Source organism: Gambusia affinis, linkage group LG14 (genome assembly GCF_019740435.1).
Source record: "Gambusia affinis linkage group LG14, SWU_Gaff_1.0, whole genome shotgun sequence".
NCBI classification, from domain to species: domain Eukaryota; kingdom Metazoa; phylum Chordata; class Actinopteri; order Cyprinodontiformes; family Poeciliidae; genus Gambusia; species Gambusia affinis.
This window is the reverse complement of record NC_057881.1, coordinates 5,824,939-5,838,958: the sequence shown is the minus strand read 5'-3', so window position 1 is coordinate 5,838,958 and position 14,020 is coordinate 5,824,939. Positions and strand designations below refer to the sequence as shown.

Sequence of the window (14,020 nt, the reverse complement as noted above, 5' to 3'; positions counted from 1 at the left end):
TGTGTCAAAGAACAAAAACAACGGCGCAGAGTGAAAACTTTGGATAAAACAAGAAAGGTTGCATCGCTAGTTTGGCCGTATTTCAGATGCAACAAAAGTGAATCAATAATTGCTGACATCGATTGATATGGAGCGCCTATCTTGTGATACGTTATCCAGCCATAATTTCAGTAATGCTGTGTGGACTAGAGTAGTGTTGGTCAGTCGCGTTCGGCATGTTTCAGATTTCTCCCTGTTTCTGCACACCTGAGTTGTGTGGTTTCATTCTGGGTGTGACAACGCCATAGCAGACGTTAATGATGATTTCATTTAAATCAGTTGGACGACGTCAAGGAAACATGCAAATAATGCAGGTCAGTGGACAGTGAGCATCAGGGTTGAGGGTGAATGTACTAGATTTTTCTCTTCCTCTAATTTATAATAGTATCATTCATTCAAGGAATTGTCCAATTTGAATTGATTTTTTTTTTTTTTCCTTTTAAGTTATACCAAGTTCGTCCCATTCTGAGTAGCACAGTGGTGCTTATCTCCACTGATGCATGAAAGGAGGGCCGCTGGGGAACACGGGACCATCAGTCTTGCACACACTCCCTCCTCTGTAATACTTAGATTATCCAGTGAAGTAACATACATGAAACTAAAGAATCCTGGAAAAAAAACAACCCTCAAATACTTGGGAGGATCATGCAAACAAAGGCCATAATTTGAACATGGAGACTTATTGCTCTGAGGCAACAGTGCTATTGACCAAATCACAGAAAAGCCCTGGTAGAGTCGAGATGGTGGCTTTAGTACACAAACATGCAGCAAGGTTTTGGGCTTAAAATGGAAAAAATCCAGATAAGTTTATTTGTCCAATTATTTTAAGTGAAGTCATAATTTGTAAGTTTACTGTTTAAAGTATTTAACTCTTTTTGGAGAACATAGTGGGATTAAAGGTCTCATTTTTGCATTCATTCATGCTTTGAACTCTGATTAAAACCCTTAGTTTCTGCTGGTCAGAAACTAAGGGTTCATTCACACCAGCCATGTTTACTCCACTTTAATTAAACTCTAGTCAGTTTACAGTTTGTTTTGGGAGATGTGAAATTCAACTATGATATGGACCAAAAAAGCTGTAGTTGGTTTGGCTAAAGTGAACTCTGCGGTTCGAATGCATAAAGTGAATGCCAAGCAGACAGGAGGCCGCTCCACAAGCAGGAAGAGACATTAAATCTCTTACTTGTGTCGTTTTCTTCTGTGGTTGTTGATGCAGCGCCACCACAGGACAGGAGGGGAACAGGTTTTTCAAAGAGTTTGGATTGTTTGAAAGTGAACTGCACCAGCTGAAAATATAACAAATGTTGCAATTTTGGTCCCCTATAGTACAGAGTTTACCAGACCTTCAGGTATGAAAACACCTTAAAGGTTCAATTCTTTCTTACTCGGTAACTTCACCACCTGTGATAACCCAATGTCCTTGCTACCAGGTCATGCTAATAGCTACTCTTACCTGTGTGAAAGTTTTTACTGCAAAAGGAAAACTTGTGTTATAGGCATGGTTAGCCAAAGCACAATGATCAACAACCAGAATTAAGTTAATTATTGATATTTATTGTTGCATAGATAAAAAGGATTCCCCGCTAACTTCATCCATTCGTTGTCAACCCCGGTAATGGGGATCACGCCAAACGAGATATAAAAATTCAGGGAAGTGCCCAAAACAAACAATTAAACAAAACCAACAAAATAAATGAAAGGTTGTTAGCCCGCCCTCACAAATACTACAAGAAGAAACCAATCCTAACTGGGCGTACTAACAACAAAGAAAAAGCCAAACGCTAAAAGGACAGCAGGAGGCAGTGCAAAAACTGTGTTGCATGAATCAACACTCCCAGTTCAAACCGTGGAGTAGCCGATCTGGTGTAACCCTGCGGCGTCGAACAACCACGCCCAGGTAATGATACCGTCCGAACACCATCAGCAATCAACTCCACAGCCAGCAAACAACACCCAACACACAGCTGGTCTGACACACAGGAAATTGATATTTTGCCACCATCCTTCTAGCTTCCCTTTTATGGAGGCTCAAGCTATAGAAAGAGCGACACCTAATGGTGCCACCTGTTACACTTGGTTTGCTATTTTCAAATTGGGCAATTAAAAAATAAGGTTAGAAAAAGTGCAGAGATGTAGGAAGCTTCTAAAAATGAAAATATATTTTCCTGGGGTGCCATATCGGCTGTTTCTTCAGGCTGCTAACTTTTAAACTGGGAGTTGGATGGAAGCGGATAATGGGAAGCTAATTGGAAATTCAGTTGAAGTAAGCATCTGCAGGGAAGGTAAGCACTGAATGCTGCTAGTCATATTCTATACTAATCGCTAAGAGTTTAAAATATCATCTCTAATATTTGTCTTTGTGCTGGATTGTCAGTAAACCTTCTTAACTACGACGCCTCACAATGGGCTCATTCCTCAAACAAAAGTGTTGTTAACTCTGTTCCCAATATAAATAGTTACAGTGGTCAAAGAAAGACCTAAAACTTCTGTATAGATGTATAATTTACAGACAAGGTTTGTTTTTAAATTACTGTCTGTGGTGTGATTTCTGTTGTATTTAGAAGTGGTTGGACTGTTGCACTAATTCTGTAATAGATTAAATCTGTGCTGTAATTCTTATATTTAATTGGTACAGAAACGTCTCCATCATAAACGGAGGGTTACTTCGTTGAAGAGAGAAACGGCTCTTTAGATTTGGCTGCTTGGGAGAAAATAATTTTAATTTAAACATTTTCTGTTAGGACAGTTAAATTATTCTTAAGGTATTTTGCTTATGTTCACAAGAAATCAGCAAAAATCTGCAGCGTTAAAAAAAAGAGTAGAAATCAATAATTAGGGCCTCATGTACAAAGAAAAATAACACATTTAAACCATTATAGAGTCTCCATGAAAAAAATGATCCATTCATCACAGGAGAGGGTCAAATCAGGTTGGACTAAAATGGCAGACTTTATAAGATGATTTCCTTTTCCTTCTTTCAAAAATTATTCATTTTTGTTAAAGTAACAACTTTGTCCTTTTATCTCACTAAACTTGAAAAATGTTTCATTTTAACAGCTGGGATCATTTGATTGACACAGTGACAAGTGAAATTAAACAGAAACTGTGATATATTTCATGGTCTGCTTTCGTTCTCTAAATTTTGTGATTTCACACAAGTAAAAGAAGACTCATAATTTCAGAGTAAATGCAGTTTTTCTTCTCTGCCCTCGTCTTTCTTTCATTCTTTCTTCCAAGCCTCATTAGCTCAGAGGAGCTGCTCTGATGGTGTCAGAAGCCACTGTGCGTTGCATCACTCGGCTCGCTCGTCACTGTCCTGATATACACATTTTTTACAGTGTGGAATGGTGTTGCATTGCCTGGTAAATCAAAATAAGGGAATCAGCCGTTGTGTGAGCATGCATGGATTCAGTTTCCTCTGGCTTCTCCCAGGCTCTGCAGTGTCATGTATCAACTGCACCTGGTTGGGTGGAGCAGCGTTTGCTTGATCCTCTCTCTGTCCTGTCTGTGATCATCTTCTTGCTTTGGCCTTTTTCTTCAGCACGTTCTTGATAAAATGCTTCATATTGGTGATGCAACATAATGAAAACTGGCTGCAAACAAGCCTGGAGGGGAGGTTCCTGTTGGTTAGAAATTTGAACATAAAATTTGAGGCTTATTTTCAGAAAAAGAGAGGAGAGACTAATAATGAAAATATGAAATGGAAATTGTGCAGATATATCTTTTAGATACAGTATACTTTCAAGCCGGATAGCCTAATATTAATATCTGCTGTTTTCAACACAAAGTAAGCTTAACATGATAAACCTCAACAATATGCTGTAGAATGTCTATCTATATTACTACAAATATTCTGTTCAACATTATTCAAAATATATAAAAGATTATCTAATATTTGACACTTTATTAGGGTCCCCCTCTTTAAAAAGGAGCATTTTCTAATTAATGCTGCGCTTTATGATGACTGAAAGGGATATTTAAGAGGAGAAACTTAAATAAGAGTTTAATGAATAAATCTGATTATTTTGTACAACTTTCAAAGTTGTACAAAATACAACTTTGTATGCAATGAGAAATTGCTGAACAGCAATTTCTCATTGCTGTTCAGCAATGAGAAATTGAAAGACAAGGCAATGAGATTGCATAAAGTTGCAGAATGATTTTAAGTTCCTCAAAGTCTCCAGGTTGAATATAACCAGAGTGAAAATTTTTATGGTAGTTTATTCAAAAAGGGAAAAAATGTCAGAAGAAATGCAGGGGACTTGAATTGGCACCGTATAGATGGAGGGATTTAAATATTCTTTGTGATGAGACTATTTTGCATGTAATTCATCTCGTTAGAGCCCACTTGTGTTAAAAAAAAAAGAATAAAAAATAATTAAATCCTGGCAGACTTCCTCTCAGACGTTGTAATTTGTTCTTCAGCTCTGATGTCCAACACTTTAATTTCTCCAAACAAATCTCACCAGAATATCTCATATTAATGAGCCATGTTGTTTTTTTTTTTTTCAGACTCTACAGTTCTTAATCAATCTGTTTTACTTGTAGGGCTTTAACTAATATACATCTAAAAATGTCATTCTGTTAGTTGGCTCAGACACAGAGCAGTATAATAAGTCTGCTGCAGCTAATTATCCATAAAACACATTTTTCTACCGCAGATTTTATGCTCTCAAAGTCCTGGTCGCCTTCCTTTACTTCCACTGCTGCCGTTTGTTGATGCTGTTTTAAATGGAGAAGTTACTTGTTCTTTAATTTTGTGTTGGCTTGTTTTAGATGGTGTGAAGAATATTATGGATGGATGATGGGTTGAAAGCTCAAGTCTAATTTCTCTTTTATATGTACTTTATTAGTATTAAATGAAAACTTGGTGTGCTCACCTGAGTACACTGAATGGAGTAGAAAAAGTTGGTTTTATAACTTTGTTCTAATTTTTTGTTGCTGTTCCTGTGCACTGCTGGTCAGCTGACGGGAATAAGGCCGTTGCACTTATTTCATAAAACAAAAGGACATTCGTGGTGAGAGATCTTACAGAGTAACACGCATCACCTTTAAAAAAAAACTGTTTTAAGATCACGCATTGTTGAAAAGTTTTGTTGAAATTTTGTAACGATCCTGAAACTGTAAAGTTGTACTTAAGAATGAACTTTCATGACAATCCCACACTAGCTCTGGCTTTTTACACTCAACATTTCTCCTGCAGGTGCTGCCATGGTGATGAAAATTATACTTTTTAGCATGATCAATGAAGTAACCCATTTAAAATGGTATCAAATCTTGCAGCTTTGTACTTGCCTCTCCTTCAGTGCAAGGTAATCCCAGTCTTTTCAAAAACATATCTCGGATATGCAGCACACTTTATTGCTTTGCCTGCTGTTGTTTTTGTTTTTCCTCCTGTTGTCTGTTCTGCAAACCTCCAAACTATTTAAGGCAGATTGCTTTGCCAGATGCACTTTTATTTTTTATTTCCATTCTTGCTGCTTTGCTGCAGCCTGATGAAATTGTCTTTTTACTCTGAATAAAACACTAGTGGTTTTTATTTTTTTTTCCTGCAAAAAGACAGAATGTTGATATAGAAAAAACTAGCAAAGAGAATTGTCCAGTCTCTGAAAAATTGTCCTTGTAACGATTACACGGACAGCTCCGGGTTTTTCTCAGAGGTTCTGCATCTTTTTTTTTTGCAGATCTCTGTTTCTGTTAGCCAAGTCTTTTTAGTTTTGGTTGACCTGTCTGGGAATGTCATTATAAATGCATCGCTTTTTACAGCAGTGGCTTTTAGGGTGCATTCAGATGCAGTATGTATGAGAGAGAGAGAGAGGGAGGAACTGTTTGCCAAATGTTTCTAATTGCAGAGTTTACACAGCAGATTTATTTACACACACCATATGATGAAGCATAGTTGGTACTCTTGTGTATTCCTGACAAATTAATGCAACAGTTGATGCTGCTTATCTATTGAGATTCATTTCTAAGTATCAACAAATATGAATTGAAAGGTGTTTAACATACAATAAGAGGCGTCCAGGAGGCATCCTAACCAGATGCCCGAGCCACCTCAACTAGCACCTCTCGATGTGAAGAAGCAGCGGCTCTGAGTCCCTCCTGGATATCTGAGATTCTTACCCCATCTCTAAGGGAGAGCCCAGACACCCTACGGGGAAAACTAATTTTGGCCGCTAGTATCCGTGATCTCGTTCTTTCAGACATGACCCAAAGCACATGACCATAGATGAGGGTGGGAACGTAGATCAACCGGTAAATCAAGAGCTTTGCTTTTTAACTTGGCTCTCTCTTCTCAACAACAGACTGTTACAGCGCCTGGTTCATTGCAGACGCTGCTCCTATCCGCCTGTCGATTTCCCGCTCCATTTTCCCTCATTGGTGAACAAGATCCTAAGATACTTAAATCCTCCACTTGGGGCAGTACATTCGTCCCGACCCGGAGAAGACACTCTATCCTGTTCCAGCTCATTTCTTTATGCATTTATTTATATAGTTGTGAATTTTTATTTTATTTATTGAGACGATAAAAGAAGGACACATTGATCAACAGGTTTTGCATGTCATTTAACACACACACACACACACACACACTCTCTCTCTCTCTCTCTTGGTTTTCTTATCCAGGGTGTCTGACAGAGACGTACACAAAATTATACACATGCACAATAAAGTATAGGCAGTGATGTTGGCTAGTTGGTTAGATAACTGGTGTTGGCCAACTTTAAAGAAGGCTAATATGTTGATTTGTGACGGTAACCGTACTCATGATTGACACACACATTTGTGAGGTAAAAAATAAAGATAACACTCATGTAAAAGTTCTTGCTGTGTAAATGATTATTATTCAGAAGTAACACTTGGGACTCTGTGTGTTTGGTTCACAAAAGGTTTTCCTGACAGTCACAGTTGGTAAGAAACAAAGATTCACATTAAACTCCATAGGAAATGAATGCGGGTCACTTTTGACCCACTCACAGAAGAATGGGGTAGTAATATAAAACATGCTATTTCTTAAAATGTATAAAAGGTAAATTAAAAATTTTAATTGCATGATATCAGTAACATATTATTTGAGGAATACCTGGAATATGAAGTGATGGAAACTTTCCATTACAGAAATATTGCAAAAAGATGGTCTCACCGTGTCAAAAAGGACCCACTTACGCATCAGAGGGTTAAACACACATACTCCTAAACTTGCACAGGTGACCTCTGTGTCTCTGTGAAGCCTCTCTTCCATCTTTATTGATCAGCAACACAACACATTGCTCTCCCGGCAGGTGTTTTGTGGTTGTGTGGGTGGATTTGAGTGTGTGTGTTGCAGCCTACCGACAGCTGGTTCACAGCAGACGCAAACTTCCTGCTGTCTGTAGAGAGAGAATCAATGGAAAAGAAGATGTTTCCTGACATTTAGTCTGTTTTCTGCAGACAGAAAGGCATTATGACTCCAATTTAATTATTTAGGTAGGTGCAGATCTGAGCAGGAGCTGCAGGAGACAAACATTAAATCAGGTTGTGGACAAAATAATGTTTTTGAGTGGCCTATTCAAAGTTCAGATGTGAATCTAAAAGAAAATCTGGAAGGAGGAGCTAAAGATTAGGGGATCATAGGAGGCTGAGCACTCATTGGGAAAGATGAATCGCTACCTTTGATATATATTCCCCTAATGAGCTTAGCTGGAATAATTATTTAAAAATACCCAAAGTTAGTCTAGCTGATGATTTTGAGTGTTTTAAAAGAACATATTTAGATGATCATTATTTAATTTCACCTGAAAAGCCTCAATCCTATTTATCAAAGGATAGTGAGGAAAAATCATCTGAAACTTTTTGTTAGAAAATCATTTTTTCATCTAAGTTTCATTCAACTTAGATGCTGTCATTACACCTTTTGTGATGAAACTGTAATAGCTGCTGCAGAAAAGTTTCTTTTTGTTGTCTGGGTAACTCAGAGAAAGTTTGAGCTCAGAGATGCAGAGACAAGGAAATGACTCAGGGAATGAGGTGTGCTGACAATGACTCTCCTGCTCCTGCTTTCTAACCAAAGCATTTGTTACATCACCTGCTCTCAGGAGAGAGAGAGACTATCAAGGTCAATCTCAACATGATTTCACTCTGTAATAAATATGCTGTCACTCATTTCCAACACCAATTTTCCTTTCAACTCTCCATATAGAAATTTGAAACAACGTAATAAGGCCTCCAAAATCTGGGCTTTGGATAAAATGTTTTCTTGTGAATTGAATATTGGGAGCGTTTTGCCAAACACACATTAGATGTGTAGCGGTGCAGAACAGAGTAAGAACTCATTATTTTAGGCCCATCAGAAGTACCAACTCTCCTCAATAGGGCAGGTTTGAAAAAGAGCCACTGGGTGTTTCACCGTCAACCATCAACCAGGCGCGATCGCTGTGGGTTGTTTGGTAAATTAAATGTGTGTACATCTTTGATACGGTGAGCACTCAGACTTATTAATGTTTTTTCTTTGTTTGTTTGTTTTCTTTGTGCCATAATGTCTGTACTTGCTTATTTGACTGTCTGAATTCTCTGTCCTGGAACTCACTGTGATATTGAATCATTTTTGTTTCAACTTTGTTGTTTTTTGTGTGTTTTTTTTTTTTTTTAGTCATTTCTGGAGCCAACCTTTGACCAGCTGCTGCAATCATCACATTATAAAACAACTTATTGTAAAATTAAAGCCATGTCCTTTCATTTTGTAGCGAGGTCTGTGTGGGTGAACGCAAGTGTGCAACAAGCCATCAAATGTTTTACTGCAGTTCTGTGCAAGGGGCTAAAATGATCTCTAGTACCTGATTATGTGTCTCGGATTAATTTTAGCTGAGTTGACGTCTGAATAATGGTGTAGCTGAAGTCAATGACTGGATCCATGATGTTACAAAAACATCAGCAGACATCTTGTTTTCATTAAGGTGCCACAGTTTTTCGTGTTTAAAGTGGGTAAAAGTAATCCGGTCAGTTAAGTTGGGTTTAAATGCCAAATTAATGATTATTGTTAAACTTGTTTACTTGCATTTTAAGTGAACCTAATCATCTGCAACCCAGGCTTATAATGGGCATGAACGAAATCTTACAGTTTCTTCTTCTCTTACTGTCCTGGAAGCTTTCCTGCTTAATAAAGCCCAATTTCACCTCTTATTTAAGCTACTTATTGGTAGAACTCTGAGGAAATAATTTAATCATTTATATAAGTTGATGCAATGATTCAATAGCTCTGTCTTTTAAAAAATCTTCCAATTGGATGTTTTTTAAAGACGGAGCTTTTGAATCAGTAGTTCTCTCAGGGCTTAGTCTACTAATGCAATCATGCTTCTATACTTTTGTGTATAAAAGTTTCTGTTAACTTTTTTAACTCAAAAGAAACATACCCAGGTTTTATGATTCGTTTATGACGATTTATGTAAATGTCGGGGTTTCACACGGGAGCAAGGAGCATCACAGGAGGCAAAAATTGCATTAGCATGACTCATCTAGCCACAGATATTAAAAATACACAGAGGTGGAAGTAAACCTAATTTACAGCCTGCATGAGGAAAAGTAATTTCCGAGTGGAAATGTAGTTTTTTAGTTTCTTGCCTGGGTTTTGGTTAGTCATCATGCAATAAGGTGAACTAATGATTCAATCTTACCGAAGCCAGAATGAATCCCAAGTCTTAGTCAGCATTTAGCTCAGCCTCCAGCGATTCGACGGGTTTTGAGTTTTATTTGTTTTAGAGCTCTTTGTAAATTAGTATGTCTTGAATTTTGTCAATGAACACAAGATTAAACTTGAATTTGTGCTGCTGTTTGAAAACTGTGACCATCCTTTAAAATGCATCGAGATTCTAAGAAGAGCAAACCGAGCCGGAGTCATTTGTTTCATCACGGTGATCCGTTCTTCATCAAATGAAGACAAATTGCTCTTCTGGCTGTAAGTTTTTGTTGATATTCAGTGAAGCGGTGAAGTAAAGCTGCTCTTGGAAATGATTTTGCACCTCGTCTCTGGAACACACCGGGAGTCGACTCCTGTGAACAAACTATTGGAGAATCCTTTAATTCAAACAGTTAGATCTCATAAAGGCTTTTGGAGTTCAGTCAAACTGGATTTCGAAGCCGATCTTTAGACTCCACTGATTATCAGGAAGCCTATTATGGTAAGAGGTGCAGAGTTAAACTCCCAGTCTGACAGCAGCATAATGGATGAGGCTTTTGGCCTGTGAAGGTCTCATCAGCGCTGCTGTCGTTTGTTTGCAGCACCGGGGGAGACGGAGCGATGGATGCAGGAGCTGAAGCCTCCACGATTTAGGAGAGTTGTTCACTCCGCAGGGTGTCGTTTAATTTTGCTCCTCATTCTGCCTCCCTCCTGCTTTGCCTTGGGATATATTTTCTCATGTTTTTGTGAAGCCCAAAGTTGAACTCTTTGAAAAAAGAAAAAAAAAAAAGGCATTTAGTGCGTTTCATTTTCTGACTTCACAACAGTGCTTGATTTTCAACAAATAAAACAAATTGCAGTTTGTGAGCTGACTGAGATTTATAGACAAACATTTAGATTTCTTCATCAAAACGTGGCTTTATTATTAACCTTTGAATAGATATTAGAACCACAGTTAAAGGGAAACTCATTACTGTTAACAATCACCCAGGTATTTTGTCTTGGCCTAAGTGCTGTGATCAGAAACAAGTAGAAAATGGGGATTATTAAGATCTCTCTCTCCTTTTGAGGTTTGCAGTGTTTATTAGAGGGACCTTGACTTTCTGTCTTGGTTTCTAAATACTGAAAATGAGATTAAACTGGCATTGATTAAGTAAGGATTCAGTTGGTTCCTGGCCATCTGGCCATTTCACAAATTTGTGTCTTTGTGCTTTTTGACATTTTGTAGCTAGCATTTTGGATGCAAAACTGATTTGCTTTGATTTGGCTCAAAGCAAATTGATTAGGATAAAGTTTGACAGATATATTGGATTTATTAATGATTAGCTTTACATGAAGTGGTTTTAGATAAACCAGCATGCAAGGAAGAAGATGAACATCAGTGTTAGGGTTGTGATAACAATAGAGTTAAAAATGCTTTTTGTGATTTTTACAAATGGATAAAACTCATCCAAATCTGTTCTGAAATTATTAAATGAATCTTGACTGCATGTCATACCATATAGACTTGCTGTTTTAATATCTGGCACTGAAAAGCTTGAAGTGTCTTTTGTTGTGTACAGTCACATTCACTGTCATTTAATTTTTGCATCAAAATTTAAATACTCAAATGACATCATAAGGACGTTTTTATGCCAAATAGTATTGAGACTCCGTCATGATTCTTTATGGATTGCAGAAAATGATTTTCTTCTGACGCTAATACTTGCTTTACTTACAAAAGGGTTTTACAAAATAATCTTGTTGTTGATTTATGGTAAAAGCAGAGATTGGATTATAATAAGATTATCATAAGTGTATGGTAATAATACAGGTAATTTTGACTTTTCTGTAAACACTGGAGATGTGTGACCTCATTAGAAGGATTATAATCTGCTTTATTTCTATTTTCCCTTTTTATATTCTCATAACTAGTCATTGCCTCAGTGCATTAACGGAAAATGTGAATTCAAAATGTGCATTAAAAGATTGTGGGTTGCAAGTTCCAAATCCTTTTATTTCTACTGAATTTTCCTTTGACTTTTATTGAAAGTTGCAGAAGTGTTAAACATTTAAAATTTATAGTAAGTGTTGTTGGAAATGTTTAAAGACGGAGGTGGAAATATGACCAGACACGATCCGTTTACCAGTACCTGGTTTTGCAAAAAAATGGCTAACATTTTTCAACTGTTCAGCTTGAATACATTTTCACAAGATGCAAAACCAGCAGAATAATCAGAATATTCTCATGCAAAATGAAACCTAAAATGGACAAACTATGAGCAACTTGTCTGTCAATCAGAAAACTGTCGGCTCCCTAGCCAAGGAGATGTATGAATAATGATCCAGTTAATATTTAGCAGTTAAACTTGACTTACTCAATGAAGCAGAGAATGGAGCAACTGTATAGTTTTTGAGTATGTAAAAACTTACTTTTACAGGTTTTTATTTAGGTCTTTGTTTTGAAATCCAAACAAAACAAATGGAACACATAACATATCTGTAATGATCAATATTTCATATTCTTTGCAACAGTTGAAATAGTTGCTTTACAACAAAGCAGAGTTTTACTTTTTATGTAAATGAAATGAAACGTTGGATTTTTACTGATAGCCAACTATAAGACTGACATGATTAGCACTCATAATCAATCAGAAGTTTTTCTGTTCTGTTATACTGGTTTTTAAAATGACTTCTGTTTAACTGAGCACAGTCAATGTTTACAGGAATATAGACGCTCATATGATCTCAAATAATCAAGTGCAACACTTCCTGTTTCTGTATGTTTATATGACCGGCTATGGGGAAAAAAAAGAGCATTATTTTTCTTTGTTTTTTGGGGTTTTGTCTTCCTGTGGTCACGCCGTCTGTCTTTCTCTGTTTTCATGTTCTGCCTGTCTGCGCTCGCACACAGACATCTATCCTCACTTTCTTCCTTCCCTTTCTTGTTGTCCTGTTTTTGTTCTCGTTCTGCTTCCCTGCCTTAAGGTCCCCCGCTCCCCTTCTCTCTCCCTCCCTTCATTCTTCACCCCGCTCCCGCCGTGAGTCACCCAGGTCTCCGGTAAAATTGCGCCTCGCAGATGAAGATGGATGGAATTTATTCGGTGTGTTCAGCTTCGACACATGTCCTGCAGCTTTCTGTGATTTCATTTGTCTGACCTTTAGGCGTGGAGCTAGAGATCCATCAGGCCGCAAGCTGGGGCTTTAAAGAATGAAGCGGCGATGGCGTTCATCCTCCACCGCAAATGAGAATCTGTTCTGACACTATGGTGCTGAATCCTTAATGGAAATTGTTTTGTTTTTTTTTCCGGGGAGAGGAAGGATTTGATAACTGACCTTTTGATTTATACGGCTGCATTTTTCTCATTTCCCTCCTATTTGTTCCTACAAGGTCACAGCAAAGTTTGGCATCCATAAACTTTTGCCCTGAATTTCCTAAAGGAATCAGCTTTTCGCATTAAAGGCAGAATAGTTTCCTTTGTGGGGATTGTTTTGTGCTTTGTCAGCAGCTGCTCCTTCCTTCAGATCAAAAATCCCGACCACAGCAATATTAATTTATCAGCTTCTACCTTTTGTGCATGCAAAATGAACACACCCTGTCCAAAATAAAAAACGAATATCACTTGGCATTCATGTCTGAGCATCTGCAGAGATGTTTTGAAGCGTTCCTCACTGCTGAAAAAACAAATATAAATGCCAGAGATAAAGATGTGGAGGAAACGTTTGGGAAAAAAATAGAAAAGGAATGAAAGTTATTTAGTGTGCATGGACTGCCTCAAAGATGCTCTGTTCTTCGTCAGAGATGCTGCCACCTGTATTCAGCTCAATGCGTTTTCTTGGCTCAATTTTCAGTGTTTAGGAATGCCAGAGGCTCAAAAAACCTTATTCAAAGCATAAAACCTATTTGGCTGACCTTTTTCTGTGTGTTGGCTGACCTCCAAGCTGCCTGGATCTAAACACAGCCAAACATGCGGAGGATTGCTGCAGATCATTTCACACTCGCAGTGTGCATTTCATTGAACGTGTTCACTTCTTGCCCTTTCACTTGTCTGCTCATGCTGCTCTTTTTTTCCTGCAGCTCTGTGCTATTACCTCTTTTCAATCATTTATACAGTACAATTGGACACAAAAAAATATTCTGATCTGCTTTCTCTTTTACTTGACTTTAGGATACTTTTTATGCCTGGAATGCAAAGCTATTGAAAGATCATCTCTTTCTTTATCCCTCTTTTTACTGAATTCAAGTTGTGGCCTGTTCTTTTCCCTTTTACAGGTCTGACGGTGATTTTACTGCATCCCTTTCCAACCACATCTTAATCCCATTTGGCTCTGAAACAATTATTTGAGGTC

At 37.7% G+C, this 14,020-nt stretch overlaps 1 protein-coding gene across 2 annotated transcripts in view; it reads left to right on the top strand.

Annotated features, from left to right (window-relative positions):
- LOC122844170 (semaphorin-6D-like) overlaps positions 1-14,020 on the top strand; it is a 164,547-nt gene that overhangs the window by 12,497 nt on the left and 138,030 nt on the right. The window lies entirely within an intron of this gene.